This window comes from Dama dama, chromosome 16, assembly GCF_033118175.1.
Source record: "Dama dama isolate Ldn47 chromosome 16, ASM3311817v1, whole genome shotgun sequence".
Classification (NCBI taxonomy): domain Eukaryota; kingdom Metazoa; phylum Chordata; class Mammalia; order Artiodactyla; family Cervidae; genus Dama; species Dama dama.
In genome coordinates, this window is record NC_083696.1 from 13128291 (window position 1) to 13148000 (window position 19710).

Sequence of the window (19710 nt, forward strand, 5' to 3'; positions counted from 1 at the left end):
CACAAAATGCAAAATACAGAGACAGAGATAGATTAAAGGTAAAAGAGTGAGAAATGATATACCATGAAAACACCAATCAAAAGAAAGTTAATGAGGCTCTATTAATATCAGACAGGATAGACATTACAAGGTGTGAAAAGGAATGTTAAATAACAATGAAATGGTCACTTGACCACTTCACAAAGAAGATATCATAATCTTAAAAGTGTATGCACTTAAAACAGATCCTTAAATACATGAAGCAAAAAACTGTTAGGACAGAAGGGAGAAATATTAATAGATAAACCCACAGTCACACTTAGAGAGTTCAACATTTCCCATTCAATAAGTGATGAAATGAGTACACAGAATACTTGTAAGAGTATAAGAAACCTGAACAACACTCTCAACCAACTTAATGTAATTGACATTTATGGATCATGCTACCCAACAACAGCAGAATATACCTTTCTTTTCAGGTCCCATGAAACATTCACCAAGATGGATGACATTCTGGGCCATACAATAAACCTTAACAAATATTTAAACTTTGAAATCATACAGACTGTGAGTGGTACTCTGCTATTTTACCACCATATTAGTATTTGTATAGAAAAAATATGTAAATTTTTCTTATGATTTTCACACTTGTGTGGGTTGGGGTCTTACATGGGCTGCTCACTTAATGCTACATATTTTAATTTTTTGCAAGGTCCATGTACAATACAGTAATCAGGAAATAGTACCAGGTTTTTCTGTTTTCACTGCTTAACATGCTTTTCTTCTGTAGTAACCCAGATCCCTCGGGTTTCCCTGTGGCTGATACTTACAACATGAACTTTGGAACCCATGTGACTCCAATCCTGTCAATTCACAAGCTCCCTCTATCTCACCGCCTCTCCTGGCTCTTGCTTTACTTCCTGCAGTGTGGCCATTAGTATCTCCACATCAAGGAGCCAACAAATCACAGTTCTTGTGTTAGACCTGGCATCTTTTTTCCATTAACTGACTTCTCCATTACTATTTTTGAGAGGTAGAGAGAGAATCTTTGCTATTTGAATTTTCCTCTAATTTGAATTATAGAGAAACTGGGAATTTACCCCATTTGTGAGTAGGAAGAAAACTTGATGTCAAAGATCCATATTTAAATCACACCTCTGTCACTTACCAGCTATGCGACCTTGAGCAGTTTATTTTATTCTTCAGGTCTCAGTTTCTCCATCTGTAAAATGGTTTGACAGGGTTAAAAAAGAATAGACTTGCAAATAATATTATACTTAGAACTGGACATGGAACAACAGACTGGTTCCAAATCGGGAAAGGAGTCCGTCAAGGCTGTATATTGTCACCCTGCTTATTTAACTTATATGTAGAGTACATCATGAGAAACGCTGGGCTGGAGGAAGCACAAGCTGGAATCAAGATTGCTGGGAGAAATATCAATAACCTCAGATATGCAGATGACACCACCCTTATGGCATAAAGTGAAGAAGAACTAAAGAGTCTCTTGATGAAAGTGAAAGAGGAGAGTGAAAAAGCTGGCTTAAAAGTCAACATTCAGAAAACTAAGATCAAGGCATCTGGCCCCATCACTTCATGGCAAATAGATGGGGAAACAGTGGTTGACTTTATTTTGGGGGGCTCCAAAATCACTGCAGATAGGGACTGCAGCCATGAAATTAAAAGATGCTTACTCCTTGGAAGAAAAGTTATGACCAACCTAGACAGCATATTAAAAAGCAGAGACATTACTTTGTCAACAAAGGTCCATCTAGTCAAAGCTATGGTTTGTACAACAGTCATGTAGAGATGTTAGAGTTGGACCAGAAAGAAAGCTGAGTGCCAAAGAATTGATGCTTTTGAACTGTGGTGTTTGAGAAGACTCTTGAGAGTCCCTTGGACTGCAAGAAGATCCAACCTGTCAATCCTAAAGGAAATCAGTCCTGAATATGCATTGGAAGGACTGATGCTGAAGCTGAAACTCCAATACTTTGGGCACCTGATGCGAAGAACCGACTCATTTGCAAAGACCCTAATGATGGAAAAGATTGAAGGTGGGAGGAGAAGGGGACAACAGAGGATGAGATGGTTTGATGGCATCACCGACTCAACAGACATGAGTTTGAGTAAACTCCAGGATTTGGTGATGGACAGGGAAGCCTGGCGTGCTGCAGTCCATGGGGTTGCAAAGAGTCAGACACGACTGAGAGACTGAACTTTACCTTCTCCATCAACTAAAGAAAATTCTGTCTTTGCTTCCTTGGGCTCTGCCTCTCCCATCAACCCACCACCTCCACCCCCAGCACATTAAGGATGGTTCTGTCTTCTCCAGATTTTTTTCCAGATCTATATTATGTAGATAAAATAATATTTAGATTTGTACTTAAAAGGGTAGGTCATCACTGGACTGGAAGAAGGAGAGGAAAAAGAAAAGGATAAAGAGAAAAAGACGAAAGTAAAATAGAAAATGGTTGAAAATGTTTTTGTTTTTTTTTTTTTTCCCCCAAAAGACTATGTCAGCTCAGTTTGAGAGATTTGGGTGGAAGTTTGGACTAGGAAAGCACAAAGTTGACTGTGAGACAGATGAATGAATGTTAGATGATGGATGGATGGATGGATGGATGGATGGACAGATAGGACAAACAGGAAGGCAAGAGGAAGAAAAGAGAAGATGGAAGAGGTGGAGGGAATTTGCTTCATGTAATAAATAGACTCTCTTTCAGGGCTTTTTTGAGAAACAGAAGTAAAAGTTCAAATTATTTCATGATGCCAGATTAATATTTCTCAGCTTGTTTCTCATCTAGAAGATGCTATTACTAAGTAACCTTGGCCTTGTATAGGCTGCATGGAAATAACCCTATAAGCTCTCACTGAGATAGAGAAAGTCCCATGAGATCATAAAATACAAAATTATAATTGTTTTATTAAGTTTCCTTTTGCTTTCCACTTGCATCTTAGTTCAGATCAGATACCAGAAGTGGTGAGCCCCAAATAGCTTGGATAACAGGGAAACTGTAGAACTGTAGTCTTTGTTTGAGTCTTCAGGGAAAGGGTACAGTTCAGTTCAATTACTCAGTCATGTCCAACTCTTTGTGACCCCATGGACTGCAGCATGGCAGGCTTCCCTGTCCATCACCAATTCCCAGAGCTTGCTCAAACTCATGTCCATCAAGTCAGTGATGCCATCCAACCATCTCATCCTCTGTCGTCCCCTTCTCCTCCAGCCTTCAATCTCTCCCAGCATCAGGGTCTTTTCCAATGAGTCAGTTCTTCGCATCAGGTGGCCAAAGTATTGGGGAAAGGGCATAAGTGGCACCTTATACATTCTTCAAATCAGCCAGCACCACTTAAAAAAAAAAAAAATGAAATCATTCAGTCGTGTCCAATTCTTTGCGATCCCATGGACAGTAAGACTACCAGGCTCCTCTATCCATGGGATTTTCCAGGCAAGAGTACTGGAGTGGATTGCCATTTCCTTCTCCGGGGAATCTTCCCTACCCAGGGATCATACCCAGGTTTCCCGCATTGCAGGCAGGCACTTTACCGTCTGAGCCGCCAAGGAAGCCCCAGCACCACTATACTGGTTTAAATAGTGCACACTGCATCTTACTTCAGAGTCAACCCCCATGTCCCTGCCTTTCTCACTAGGCTGTGAACATCCTGAGCAAGGGATATAGCCTGTTCATCATCTCTATATTCCCTGACAGAGAATCTGAAATATAACAGACAAAATGATTAAGCTCAGGATAATATTATGAAACATTAGCAGATTACCCAACACACACACACTCAGGCTTCCCAGGTGGCGCTAGTGGTAAAGAACCCGCCTGCCAATGCAGTCGATATAAGAGATGAGGGTTTGATCCCTGAGTCAGAAAGATCCTCTGGAGGAGAACATGGCAACCCACTCCAGTATTCTTGCCTGGAGAATCCCGTGGACCGAGGAGCCTGTGGGGCTACAGTCCACAGAGTGGCAAAGAGTGAGACATGAATGGAGCAACTTAGCACGCCCCCTCACACACACATGCAAACACACGTAAGCCATGGCTCTCCTCCAAACCTAGACAGACAAGATATTCCACCTTTACTGCTTCAAGAAAGAAAGAACAAACATAGTTATTAATAATTCATAGCTTTTGACCTTCAAACGTGAGCTCCTGGCAGAAATAATCGATTTGGATAAGTACTTGCTGGGCTAATTCTTCCTCCTCACCCCATCTCATCCCCCTAACCCAGAGGAAGTAAAATTTACCTGCTCTAGAGGACAGTGTTGGAGAAGAGAACAGACACTTAGATGAGGAAGACTGTCGCTGTTTATGTCCCTCACCCACCCTCTCTCCTTCCCTCGAGTGAGGGGACATGCGTGTGGTCAGGGAAATGAGATGTACTCCAGGTTCCAAGGAGGAGAGGAGACTTGTGCCTTATACCAGGTGACACCTGAGGAGGTAAGGAGTAGTCTCCTCTCCCCACCCCCACATGGAGTAGGGAGGGAGAGAGAAGCTTCAGATAAAAATGACCTATGACAAAGCTAGACCAAGAGGCCTGAGACAGTCCTATGAAACTCCCCCAAATCCTCAGAGTAGCTCAGGAGATCAGCCAAGTGTCTTTCTTACTTACAAGGAGGACACAGATGCTAGATGAAGGAAAGCAAGCCAACAGTTCTACAGATGCCTCAAAAGCTGGATTTTTAAAAAATCACATAGCAATAAATGCTAGCATTTACCAAATATTAGAAAGCCAGATGGGCCACACACTCCAAACTCTCCAACAGCAGTCAGAATGAGAAGAGCCCAGAAGGCCATATGCTTCTACCGTCTCCATCACACACACACACACACCCCTTCTGATGGCCTGAACTTATATACAGCTACAGGGAAGAAAAAAAAAAAAAAAATGGTGGGGAGGAGGAAGAGGAAATCCCTGATCTGGCAGGGAAAACCTAAAATTGACAAGTTTCTGCCAGTGGGGGAATGAGGACCCAAGAGAGAATTTAATTGAAGTTACATAAAAACAAATCTATCATTTGCAGATCTGAATTTTGAGGCCCCAAATTCATACTCACTACAATTGTTTGTTGATTGAATGAATAACTGAATTGTGTTGAGGGGTGGGGGGTTGGGCAGAAATTCCACTGCAGTAAGTTCTAGGTAGAGCAGTCTTGGCTACTTTACTCCAAAGTGAAAGTGAAAGTTACTCAGTCATGTCCAACTCTTTGCCACCCCAAGGACTATACAGTCCATGGAATTCTCCAGGCCAGAATACTGGAGTGGGTAGCCTTTCCCTTCTCCAGGGGATCTTCCTAACCCAGGAATTGAACCCAGGTCTCCCGCAGTGCAGATGGATTATCAGCTGAGACACAAGGGAAGCCCACTTTAGACCAAGGAAGAGGGTAATTACTAAAAAAAGTAAGTGCTTTCTAGTCCTCGCTTGGTGCTTATTATCCGTGGTTCCTTGAGTAAGTTGCAAGACTATTTGGGACTCAGTTTTCTTATCTGTAAAATGGGCATAATAATACCTGCCTGCCCTCTTGGCAATGTTATCAAGATGACAAAATGAGATAGCATGTGTGAGATAATTTACATGGGTTGTGATAAGGGCATGTGGATCACCCCTGTCTTGTGATCCTAGAAACAAGAGAAAAGTAAATGAACTCCAGGAACAGAGTTCTGTGGCAGCCCTGTTCTCAACCAAAATGCTTTTCGAGAACTGGCAAGGAACAGAGAGTAAGCTTTCCCTGGAATGGCATCCATGCTAATTGGAGACCATCAAGGGTTGCACTCTCAGTAGTTAGCAGAGCACACTTCATCAGGAAGAAACTCACAGGGCACAAAACAGATCTGTTTCCCAATGAAATTAAATCTGTTTTAATTTAATTTCATTGGGAAACAGTCTTGTCTGCCTCATGACAACAAATTAAGCTCTGGGTGACTATTCCCATAAAACACGTCCTGTGCTTAGTAAGGCTATTATGGGGTGCAGAGACACGGTAAAGAAATCAATTAAACCTCTGACACATCCAAAGGCGCTCAAAGACCTGTTACACAGGTTTCCCCAGAGGAAAATAATCACGTTGCATTAAACTTTGGAAGCTGATCGAGGCAAGATTGCAGAGACAAGTTTTGGGGTTTGCAAGACAGACTTTAGCTTTTCTACATCATTTTTGAGGTGCCAGTTAAAGGATTACGGCAGCCAGTCGTCCCTTTAGTCCCACGGCAACCATGGTGGAGCAAGAGGGATTAACAGCATGTGGGCACCCTCCAGAAAACTGTAAGTTCTCTTTTTTTAGAAGCGTTTAAAGAAATGGTAAAAAGATTGCAGTGTGTACCTTTTGGAATGACCATTTTGGAATGAAAGCAACTGCTAAGCAAGTAGAATCAGAGGGATATTGAAACTGAATTTCTTCCTATTTTTATAATAGGACTCTGTCAGCAAAAAAGCAGTCATTGTCCAGCAAATCTGTTTTAAAAGAAGTTGTAGAATTTCCAGAAGAGCTTTGCAAAAAAAAAAAAAAAATGAACAAGAGGGTTAATAGTGGAAAGTGAATAATGTTTGTGGTTATACCGCTTGAACTGTTTCTATGACGGCAAGTAGAGATACCTACAATAAGAATTATGTGGTTTGGGGGTTAATTCAGACACCCGGGTAAATCAACTTTAATCGCAGTTCCTGAATGACTTCTGTGCCTGAGTTTGAATATACCAGAAGAGATTTTGAGGTTCAGGCAGTACGTTTTCCGAAGTGTTCCCTCCAAATGAGCTTCTACGGAAATAAAAAGCTGAACGAGAGCAAGGCAAGCCAAGCATCACCAACAATCCCTGTGGAGAGACAGGTTATGACTTGTCAACGCCATAGGCGGGCCAGGAAGTGGTCTGGGGGGGTCTCAGCTAACCCTCCCCATGTTGAAGGCTAGTCCAAAAGCAAAGAACTAGAGAGAAAAGATAACATGAGGGTGGAGTGTAAATGTTCTGTTTTCAAAACATTTTGCCAGGAGAGAGAGAGAGTAAAGAAAAGGAAACCCAGAAAGTAAGGACGAGACCAGGCCTGCCCAGGGACCCGTTCAGCTGTGGTTCCAGGCAGGACATTTGCAGAGGAAATGCTCTCATGTTGCAGGAATCCGTTCACTTAGGAGAGTACAAATGTTTGACAATTCCGTTCATGAAGTCAACCTGCAGCACCTTTTTTTTTTTTTTTAAAGTATGAGGAGGTGAGAAGGGAAGTATGAGGAAGGATCCCCTTTTTAACCAGAAGGATTACTCGATGCAATATTTCATCAAAATCTTTTGTTCTTTTCTTGTTGAAGTTGCTATCTCATTCCTTAAGCTCCCCTCTATTGCTTGGGAAAAAATACTTTTTTTTGTAGAATAATATTTACCTGTGTGCACCAAGGCTTCCTTGGTCTTTCCAGAACAGAGGTCTCCCAGAGCTACTGAATGTGCTGGGACCTTGGGTCGCAGGGTCCTGTCAGTCGTGGGGCTGCAGGGATCAGGGCTGCCCTGCCTTGTGGTCTGTGCCTTGCTCCGCACTCTGCCCTCCCCCGACAAAGGCATAGCGGTGATTTCCAAGCAGTGATTTCCTATGAAAAAACAAGTTCCCATTGCTTAAAACAAACCCAAAGATGGAATAGCACTCAAATATTCCACCTTTTCATTTGGTAAAGAGGAGAACTGAACACCCCAGAAAATTAAAATGAATTAGTTAAAGGCAAACACTAGTGGTAAAGAACCCATTTGCCAAAGCAGGAGATGTGGGCTTGATCCCTGGGTCGAGAAGATCCCATGGAGAAGGAAATGGCAACCTGCTCCAGTATTCTTGCTTGGGAAATCCCATGGACAGAGAAGCCTGGAGAGCTACAGTCCATGGGATTGCAGAGTTGGACACGACTAAATCGACTTATAGGAGGAGGAAACCAGCCATAGAAGCCAGGTCCTTTTGGATAACCAGTTCTGCCACACTGGTCTTCTTTTCCCTTTGTCCAAGGCTCTGGTTTTTCCAGTAGTCATGTATGGATATGAGAGTTGGACTATAAAGAAAGCTGAGTGCCGAAGAATTGATGCTTTTGAACTGTGGTGTTGGAGAAGACTCTTGAGAGTCCCTTGGACTGCAAGGAGATCCAACCAGTCCATCCTAAAGGAGATCAGTCCTGGGTGTTCATTGGAAGGACTGATGTTGAAGCTGAAACTCCAGTACTTTGGCCACCTGATGGGAAGAATTGACTCATTTGAAAAGACCCTGATGCTGGGAAAGATTGAGGGCAAGAGAAAAGGGGACAACAGAAGGTGAGATGGTCGGATGGCATCACCAACTCAATGGACATGGGTTTGGGTGGACTCTGGGAGTTGGTGATGGACAGGGAGGCCTGGTGTGCTGCAGTTCATGGGGTCGCAAAGAGCTGGACGCAACTGAACTGAACTGAACTGAAAGGAATTGGCAGGGTCTTCTTCACCTCACCTACCCCCATCTCCATTTAGCCCATCACTCATATTCTTAACCATCTGAGCCACCAGGGAAGCCCCCACTTTTTTAACATTTTTTTTCACCTTACCCACCCCCAATCTCCACTTAGCCCATCACTCATATTCACAGCTTACCACACATACTACCTCTTCCTCAAGGATAAAAACTTCATATAATCCCTCTACAGTCAATCCAATTCTACACACATTTATTGAGCACCTACTCTGTGCAGCCCTGTAAGAGGTCCTGGAGATTCACGGATAAACAAGACCCAATCCCTGCCTTCAGATACATAGACAGCCTGTTATCACAAAATGTCTAATTGAACTACAACAGATTTTTCTCTTGAATACATTGTACTACAGAAATACAGGAGAAAAGGGGACTTCCCTGGTGGTGCAGTGGGTGGGAGTCCGACTGCCAATCCAGGGGTCAGTGGGTTTGATCCCTGGTCCAGAAAGATTCCACATTGCTCAGGGCAACTAAGACCGTGAACTGCAACTACTGAGGCTGAGCTCTAGGGCCCAGGAGCCATAGCTACTGACCCTGCATGTTGAAGCTACGGGAGCCTGTGCTCCGCTAACAGGAGAAACCACACCGATGAGAAGCCCACGCACCGCCGCAAGGAGTAGCCCCCACTCGCCACAGCTGGGGAAAGCCCAAGCGCAGCAGAGAAGACCCAGCCCAGCCAAAAAGGAAAATAGATAAATAAAAATTTTTAAAGGGAAGAAAATAGTTTGAAAACTCTTCAAAACATTAAACAGAAATATAATATGGCCCAGCAGTTCCACTCCTTGGTATGTACCCAAAAGAATTGATAACAGGTACCCATGCAGATATAAGTACATGCACATAGCAGTCACAACAGCCCCAAAGTGGAAACCATCCAAATGGCCATCATCAGATGGATGCATAAACAAATTGTGTATATCCTTACAATAGAATATTATTCAGACACAGAAAGGCATGAATTTTTTTGTGTGTGTGTGCTATTTTTATTTATTTATATACTTATGGGCTTCCCTGATAGCTCAGTTGGTAAATAATCGGCCTGCAATGCAGGAGACTCTGGTTCGATTCCTGGGTCAGGAAGATCCACTGGAGAAGGGAAAGGCTACCCACCCAGTATTCTGGCCTGGAGAATTCCATGGACTGTATAGTCCATGGGGTCCCAAAGAGTAGGACACGACTGAGCAACTTTCACTTTCACGGCCACATTGGGTCTTTGCTGCTTGCACACAGGCTTTCTCTAGTTGCAGCGAGTGGAGGCTACTCTTTTCTGGGGTGTGTGGGCTTCTCATTGCGGTGGCTTCTCTTGCTGCGGAGCGCAGGCTCAGTAGTTGCGACACACAGGCTTAGTTGCTCCGTGGCAGGTGGAAGCTTCCTGGACCAGGGATTGAACCCATGCTCCCTGCATTGGCAGGTGGATTCTTATCCACTGTACCACCAGAAAAGTCTGGTACGAACTTCTAACACAGTACTGTCACCACACAAACGAACCTCGAAAATATCACATTATATAAAAGAAACTAAACTCAAAGGTCACATATTACATGATTCCATACGATATTCTAGACATATGAAATAGCAAAAACAGATAAATCCAGGACACAAAAAGTAGGTTGGTGATTTCCAGGGGCTGCAGGGAGGGACCACAGGGAGTGACCGCTTAAGGTGTTTCATTTTGGGTTTCATTTTGGGGTGATGAAAATATTCTGAAACTACATCATAGTGATGGTTGCATTTGTACATGTATTAAATGCCACTGATTTGTTTAGTCTGAAATGGCTAATTTTTTGTTATATGTGTTAAGTGGAGAGTTCTGAAAAGGCTGTGAAAGACCCAGGGATCAAGCTTACAGGCTCAACAGAGGGTCAGCTCACAGAAGCCTGGGATATCTTTGGACTGTATCCTGGAAGAAGTGGGATATCTAGTGAGGATTTTTAGGCATTAGGAGGACTTGCTCAGATCTGTGTTTAAAATGGATGTTGTCAGTGGTAGGCTGATAACACTAGGGAGGGTCTGGACCCATGGAAACTAGAGTCTGCCCAGTGAGGGAGCTTAAAGAATGTGCCAGGATATAAAATACTTGCCTGATCATGTTTCTGTTAAGTAAACATAATCATCTTCCACTCAATTTGAGCTCAGAGATAGCCACTGGGGGTGAACAATATTAGCCACGATTCTTTTAAAATCCACTTTTGAAACAGTTCAAGCCTGTATTTTTGCACATCCTACCAGCTTTGGCACCCAACAGCCTTTTCAAAGTAAAATTAACCTGCTTCTCCTTTCTCTGATGATTACTCATAAGGACTTGTCTTTGAACAAATACTTCACCAAGGAAGAAAATGTGATGTTGATGACAGCAAATTGCCATCCAAAAATAGCTTACAAAAGGAACTATGATCCAAAATTAATACATGTATTTCCTTAGTCTCAGTGTTGGCCACTTTAGCATGTCAAGAAATACTTCACGCTGTAACTTTTTTTAAAGTTGCTAATGACATTATTTTGTACAGAGAATAAAAATTTGAATGGAATCAGAAGAAAAAATCTGATCTGCTCCATACTCACCTAAGCACCAAATTCAATGTAACCTAACAGAACTGTACAGAATCTATCAAGTCAAACTTGGCTAAAATTGGGAATTCAAAAAGATTTCTATCTTGTAGTCAGTGTGCCTGCCCATCAGCTTCCCCTTCTCTTTCATTCTAAAGGAAACCCCAGTACTGAGAGTTTTCCCAGATGCGGGACTCAGCAATAAAACCATTCAGGCACCTGGCTTTCATGTCCAATGAAACTTCTTCCAAAATTCGCTCTGGGTGCAGGATCAGTTTCATTCGGAAAGTAAACAAATAACAGCAGCAGTGAAGAGGAGAGAGGAAAAGTTGGGCATCGTTGGCATCATATGTGGAAAGAAATACATTCCAAGAGCAAGAATGCTTTCCATATGAATCCTCAGACTCACTACTTCACACTTATGTGCCAAGACAAGGATGTGGCTTTCAGGCTGGCTTCAGTGGAATGTTTTTTCACCTTCCACATCATTCAGTCAACAAACGCCTACAGAGATCCTACCATTGGCCAGGCTTGGGACCAAGTGTTAGGATCCAGAGATGAAGATGTGCTAACTGGATCCTGGAGGTGCTCATAGGCTAGAGGTCAAGGAGGGGAGTTATACTGGGTGACAACCAGGTCTAACACAGCATCATTATTAATTAGGACTCCCAGCTTCCAAGAGCCAGAGATGTCATTCTCTGCCATTATCTGTCACTCTCACAACTACACCTCATGTAGGTATTATTATCCCCATTTTAAAGATAAGATATAGGACTTGCCTGGCGATCCAGTGGTTAAGAATCTGCCTGCCAATGCAGGGGACACAGGTTCAACCCCTGGCCCAGGACGATCCCACATGCTACAAAGCCCCTGTACCACAACTACTGAGCCCTTGTGCTGCAACTACCGAAGCCTGCATACCTAGAGCCCATGCTCCGCAACAAAGAAGCCACGGCAGTGAGAAGCCCTGCACCACAATGAAGAGTCGCCCCCCACTCACCACACTAGAAAAAGTCCACGGGCTGCAATCCAGACCCAGAGCAGCCAAAAACTGGAATAAAAAATTTTAAAACAACAAAAAAGATAAAATAAAAACTGAAGCTCAAAGAGGCAAAACTTGCCCCCAACCACCCAGCTGGCAGTGGTAGACACAGGCAGATTTGGGTGAGTCCTTTTGATTCCAAAAACCCTGCCTAGTCTCGTCTTCCCAGGTCCTTTTCACTGTGATCAGGGTTAAGATCAAGGTCATTCAGAACTTACTCCAGCTTGTCTTAGCCTTTCATCAAACAGTGGTGGTATCTACATTGTGGATTGATGGCAAAATTGCCGGGTTTTAAACATTAATGTTAATGACAAGGGCAGGGTGGGGGAAAGTTAGATATTTATGCTTAACTAGAAGACAAATAGTGGAGAAGGCAATGGCACCCCACTCCAGTACTCTTGCCTGGAAAATCCCATGGACAAAGGAGCCTGGTGGGCTGCCGTCTATGGGGTCGCAGAGAGTCAGACACGACTGAAGTGACTTAGCAGCAGCAGCAGAAGACAAAGAGAAACTGCTATGAGAGGCTAGATCAAGATGGCATAGAGAGAAGAAAACACTGGGCTTCATGACACTGGATTTGACACCAATTTTCTTGGATAAAACAGCAAAGGCACAAGTAATGAAAAAAAAACAGACAAATTGGACTTCATCAAAATGAAAACCTTTTTGTGCATTAAAGGACACTATTAATAGAGTGAAAATGCAACCAAAAGAATGGGAAAAAATATTTGCAAATTACATATCCTATAAGGCATTAATATATAAAGTATATAAAAAATTACTGAAACTCAGGGACAAAAAAAACCAACTTGATTAAAAAATAGACAAAATACTAGAATAGATATTTCTCCAGAGAAGATATACAAATGGCCAATAAGCACATGAAAAGATATTCAATATCACTAATCATTAGGGAAATGAAAATGAAAACTGCAATGGGATACCACTTCACATCCATTAGGATGGCTATCATAAAAAAAAAGAAAAAAGAAAAGAAGTGTTGGCAAGGATGTGGAGATACTGGAACCCTTGTGCACTGTTGGTAGGAATGTAAAATGGAGCAGATGCTAGGGAAAACAGAATGGCAGTTCCTCCAAAAATTAAAGTTAGAATTACCGTATGAACCAGCAATTTTACTTCTGGCTACCTGCTTCAATGAAGGGAAACCAGGGACATGAAAGAAATTTGCACACCCATGTTCATAGCAGGATTATTACAACAGCCCCAAAGTGGAAGCAACCCAAGTGTTCCTTGATGAGTAAATGGATAAACAAAACATGGTGAATGTACACAAGAGAATATTATTTAGCCTTAAAAAGGAAGGAAATTCTAACACATGCTACAATGTGGTTGAAATTTGACAGTATTCTAAGTGAAATAAGCCAGTCACAAAGGGACAAATACTATATAATTCCATTGATATGAGATACTTAGTCAATTTTATAGAGACAGAAAATAGACAGTGGTTGCCAGGGGCTGGCAAGGGAGGAATGGGGAATTAATGTTTAACAGGCAGAGTTTCAGTTTGGGAAGATGAAAAAGTCCTGGAGATGGATAGTGGTGATCTTGCACAACAATATGAATGAATTTAATACCACTGAGCTGCATATCTAAAAATGGTTCAGAGGGACTTCCTTGGTGGTCCAGTGGTTAAGACTCTGTGCTTCCACTGCAGGGGGAGCAGGTCCCATCCCTGGTGAGGGAACTAAGATCCCACATGCCACAGCCAAAAAAAAGTTAAGCTAATAAATTTTATGTTAGGTATATTTAACCACAATTTAAAAAAAAAAAAAAAAGATGGCATACAGAGCACTTGAAATGACCTCAATACCACCCAAGATTCCTTTTATTTATTTATTTTTTCCAAGATTCCTTTTAATGACAGAAAAAAAATATGCTTTTTAAAATTCCATTCGATGGGGAGTTGTTTAAGGATAAGAGTTTCAACTTTGCAAGATGAAAGTTATTGAGGTAGATAATGATGAGCATTGCACAACAATGTGAATGCACTTAACACTACCAAACTACACACCTAAAAACAGTTCAGATGGTAAATTTTAGGTTATTTGCATTGTGGTGGCATGTTTAGCCACTTAGTCATGTCCGACTCTTTGTGATCCCACGGACTGTAGCCCACCAGGCTCCTGTGTCCATGGGATTTCCCAGGCAAGAATACTGGAGTAGATTGCCATTTCCTTCTCCAAGTGAAAGTCACTCAGTTGTGTCCGACTCTTTATGGCCCCATGGACTATAGAGTCCATGGAATTCTCCATGCCAGAATACTGGAGTGGGTAGCCTTTCCCTTCTCCAGGGGATCTTCCCAACCCAGGGGTCAAACCCAGGTCTCCTACACCGCAGACAGCCTGCTTGCAGGCGGATTCTTCACCGACTGAGCCACTACCACAATTAAAAATAAAGATCCATTAGAACACTAGAAAGCAAGAATAGCTGCTACCAGTGATACCAACCTACCAGAAAATGTGGGGAATTTCTGAATGATAGAAAGCAGTTCAGTTGAAATTGGACTAAGAGAAGAAACCTCAGCTTGAAATACTTGCAAGAATGCTTGCTGTGAAAGGGGGTCAAGGAAAAGAGTGATTGTCCAGGAAATTAACTGGGGTACTCTGCAAGAACACTGGAAGGGCAAGCTGAAGTATAGATTGATCCCCACCCCAGAGTTTCTGATTTAGTTCATCTGGGACAGGGCCTGAGAAATTTCATTTCTAATAAGTTCCCAGGTGGTGTTGCTGCTGCTGGTTTAAAGATCATAATTGAGAACCACTTTGAGAAGTAGCTAGACCTGATAGGGCTTCCCCCTCCTTCTCCTATAACAAGAAACAGATGATAGCATCTCTCCCAGGTGGAAACACTGAGTGTGATCCTGAGATCCCAGCTTCCTAGAAAATGCAAGGGGTAGAGGAGAATGAACCCCCATACTGGAGGACTAGCCTCAGTATATTCCACCACCACCACCCCCATAATGATGAGAGAGACCTGGACCGTATCTACAATCACTGTAAGCTTACCAGACATTCCTAAAGTCAAAGGAGAGAAGGCAGCCAAGAACTGCCAAATCTTTAAGCAACATCAGACTAAAGAAGAACATTGGTATTGTCAAGAAAGAGAACTCATTCACAAGTGAAATTAACCAAACAATATGGTGTTAATTTCTGTGAATAAATAGCAACATAGTTCTTCCTTTCGAATATTCATACCTTTTTAAACAGTGGCTTAATGAAGTATAATTTACATCTAATAAAGTTCACCAAATTTAAGTCTACAGTTCAATACATTTTGGCAAATGCATACAGTTATCTAACCACCACGACAACAAAGAGAGAATATTTCCATCACTCAAAGATTTTTCTTGGTGCCCATTTTCAAAAAGCACTGGGCGGGGGGGGGGGTGGGGGGGGTGGGGGAGGGAGTCATATTGTTAGCTTTTTCCTGGGCACAGAGGGGAAAAATCTGAGTTAATTAGCATGGAGTCACAGAAGACGGGGCAGCTAGATTCTCTGGAAAGAAAATAAGAGGTGAAGCTTCTCCATGAAACTGTTTCTCAATCTTAGTTGCACACAAAATCAATGGGAAGATTTTCGTAAAATACCACTGCCTGGACTCAACCCCCAGAGTTTCTGATTTGCATCATCTCTGGTGGATCCTGGCTTCCCTGGTGGCTCAGACGGTAAAAAATCTGCCTCCTGCAATGCAGGAGAGCTGGGTTCCATCACTGGGTCAGGAAGATCCGCTGGAGAAGGGAATGGCAACCCACTCCAGTATTCCTGCCTGGAGAACGCCATGGACAGAGAAGCCTGGCAGGCTACAGTCCATGGGGTCACAAAGGGTTGGACATTAGTGAGACACACACACACACACACACACACAAGCCCAAGATAGTGGGTTAAAGGCAGTTATTTCTGAAAATAGAGAGTAGCTTTTTAAAAATCATAAAATCTATATAACAACTGTCACTAAAACAAATTACTTAAAAGGAAAATTTATACTCAATCCTGCCGCCCTTGCACAGTAACCATTCTTGACGCTCTGTCTGCACACAGCCATATTTTGGCACCACTTGATGCACTGTGATGAAGCTGCAATTTTCCTTTTAAGTTCCCATTTATCATAAACATCTTGCTTATGTCCCTATCTAAGGAGACAGTTTAGGGTAGCATTTCTGAGTGTGGGCTTTGAAGTCAAAGCTGGGTTAAAACCTCCGATTTTTCACCTACAAACTGAATCTCCAGCAAACACCAACACATGCTTGAACTTCAGAGGCTCCAGCGGTATGACAGGAATAATGGTACCTACCTCTTGGGTACCGACCTCATGATTTCATTCTGAAGGCTGATGTTTGTAAAGACACAGCAGCAAAACACCTGGCAGGCACACTTCTGGCTTTCAGGTAATGGTAGCTGTTAATATCATCGAAACAAGTAAGATAATCCACTGGAAAGAATGCCATTCGAGGGCAGTAAATGTAAACAGACCTAGGGGTTGGGAGGAGGAGGAAGGGACCCCGTGCAGTCTCCCAGCGAGGACTCAGACAGGCTGGGGGAGTGGCTTACAGAAGGCAGCACGTGTGAGTGCACGTGTGTGTGTGTTCTAGAGGCCGGTACAGGGTGGAGTTAGCCACAGTCAGGGAAAATGCTGAGGGAGGAAGAAGAATTCAAGACAGCCCCTGGATCGCCTGTTTCAATAGCAACACCATGAGAGCAACAAGAGCCACAAAGAATGGAATGGACAGGCCAACTGAGCTCATTCTCTTGTTTTCTCTCCATGAGGCTAGAAAACCAGGCTGATTCCAAGCAGGACTGAGGAAACATCCCTGGGGGTCTCGGACGATCCCAGGAGGTCAGGCCTGGAGGGTGGAGGAAAAGCAGTCCTGTATCAGGAGGAATGAGAGGATCAGGCCATTTAATTTGACCCTTAAAAATAATGAGCGTTAGTCATTCAGTTGTGTCCGACTCTTTGTGACCTTATGGGCTGTAGCTGCCAGGCTCCTCTGTCCATAGCATTCTCTAGGCAAGAATACTGGAGTGGGTAGCCTTTCCCTTCTCCAGGGGGTCTCCCTGACCCAGGGATTGAACCCAGGTCTCCTGCATTGCAGGCAGATTCTTTACTGCCCGAGCTACCAGGGAAGCCCCTAAAAATAATAGTAATATGAAGGTATAGAAAGGTGCTATTCTGGACCCTTTAATTAAATCATTCTGTCCTTACAGCAATCCTATGAATTAAGTATTGTTATTATCCTCATTTTACAGATGAGGAAACGGAGACATAGGCAGTTAAATAAACTTGCCCAAGATCATGCAATAAAGGGCAGAGTTAGAATCAGAAACCCAGAGACCATGCTCTTCACTACCACTGTGCAGATAAAGTGAGACACAGCAGCTATTTTATAATTAAATTTAAATGGTCATGATACCATATCATAATGTGCTCCCTCATCCCCTTTTTATTCAGTATTTTTCCACTGTCCGCTGTAGCAAACATCTGCATAATAGCTTTTCACTTCTGTTGAATTACCTCCTTAGGATTATTTCCCGTGAATGGCGTTACTTGGGCCAGGGAGGTCAACAACGTCATAGTTGTTGCTACATGTTGTTGTTGTGTTTACCCAACAGGCTGCACCAGTTGACACCGTCACTGGCAGCGTAGGAGTATACCATTTTCACCACCACCTCAAGCAGCAGGGGGAGAATTATTGTTTTGCAAATGTTTATTTATAAACTTTTTTTTTAGATTTTATTGCTGTGAAAGTTGGATATTTGCAGCATCAGGCTTGCTGGTCACCTGGGCTTCTGGGATTTTCCTTAAATGCAAGGCTCCTTCCTTCACCTCCCCTGAAGTTGAACCATTACCCCCACCCTCCCGCCCCCTCCGCACTGCAGGCCAGGTCCTCGACTCCCAAACTATCTGGAACTCTGGGAGGTGAGTGGCCCATATGTTTGGCCTTTTGCCTACAGCACGCATAGAATGTCGCCACATTTTGGCTGGGTTTTCTCTCCCTCTGTACCAGCTGGCTTTCCTGTATGAATTGGAACGGCCTTTAAGACAGGCTAGCTGTCCTCCTGGTTATAGAAACCAGTGTTTCTCAGACCTAATCGTATCTACAAAGCACCTGAAGACCTTGTTAAAATGATTCTGATTCAGTAGGTCTAAGGCAGGGGTTGATTCAGCCAACTCCCAGGTGATGCTAATCTTGCAGGTGCTAAGAACCTAAATTAAATTATTTAAATTCCTCAGACCAGACAACAAATAAAGCCCAGGCAGTCCCATCAGAACCTTCTAATTCCAGCTCTGTCTCTGACAGCCTCTGGGGCCTTGGTCTTTTCAAGCTCTCTGAGCCTCAGTTTCCCCAACAGTACGATGAAAGGATGAAACCAGACATTCTCTGAGTTCCTTCTATGGTTTTTGTTTCCATATTGGACTTCTTTAGCCCATTCATATTATTTTCCCATAGTATTTATTTAACAAATGATTTTTGAACTCAGAGAATGAACATAAGCTACCTTTTTAAACACTAGGAATATAAAGGGATGAACAATTTAGACATAGTCCCTGCATTCGTGACAGCTCAAGTTGAGTGGGAAAGACAAGCAAATTAGAGTGAGAAAACAGCTTGATATGTGTTTGGGTAGAAAAAGCTCAGGGTGCAGGGGGAGCAAATAGAAATTGGATTTCACCCAGACCGACCAATGGGAATCAGGAGAGATTTCCCAAAGAAAACCATTCCTAAGGTGACCCCTGAAGGATGAGAGGTGGGATTCATGTGCAGTTGGGCAAGGAAAGTGAACTCTGGTCGATGCAATGGGGAAGGCCTGGCCAAGGCCCAGGGCAAGAAAGAGCATGGGGCTCTCCTGAAGCTGAAGAGGTGCATGTAGACAGAGGGTGGAGGAGAAGGGGCGAGAGAGGAGCGGGGGAGATGGCAGGGTCCAGAGGATCGAGGTTAGGATTAAGGATACCATGGATGTGGACATTTTCTAGGTAATGGCAAGCCCTTAGAACACCTGAAGAAGGGATGAAACTGACCTGGATTTTAGCAAGATCACTTTGCCAGCAGTGGGGTGATTGAACTAAAGGGGATGTGACCAAATGTGAGGAAAGCAATAAAAAGACCTGCAAGAGATAAGAAAAGGCTGGACTAGAGCACAGCGGTGGGGAATGGTAGCATCTAGACAGAGGCAGGAGGCAGAACTGACAGGTCTTGGTTGAACGTGGGGAGGGTGGGGTTGGAAAAATACAGACATCTTACTGGCTTACAATAACAAACATTTATTTCTTTGCACATGGGCCTGTGGGTCAGCTGGGCTCAACCTAACTCAGCTGGGCTCAGCTCCAGGCTCTAGCTCAAGCTCAGGTTTATCTCACGTGTCTGCTATTCGGGCACCCAGGCTCTCCTCGTGACAGATGGCAGGAGCCCCAGGGGAAGCAGAAACACGGGTGACTCCCAGCACAGTGTCACAAGAGCCTCTGTTAGGAATGGCCATGCAGTCATCCGTTTGTTCAAAGCAAGACCCATGGACAAGCCCAAAGTCAATGAAGTGCACAAGTACACTCTGCTTCAAAATGGAAAGGAAGGGAGAATGAGGATTTGCTGAACAATAATAGAGTCTACCATGGGGATTAAACCCAGCCCCCAAATAGACAACGGAACCATTCACGGAAATAAG

General features: G+C 43.3%; 1 long non-coding RNA gene across 1 annotated transcript; it reads right to left on the minus strand.

The window, feature by feature from the left end:
* Positions 1-3105: 3105 nt before the first annotated feature.
* On the minus strand, positions 3106-16576 carry LOC133071117 (uncharacterized). Its single transcript, XR_009696355.1, has 3 exons — positions 16346-16576; positions 7352-7552; positions 3106-3325 (listed from the first exon to the last, which is right to left on the minus strand). It is a non-coding gene; the product is annotated as an uncharacterized LOC133071117 (long non-coding RNA).
* Positions 16577-19710: the final 3134 nt, after the last annotated feature.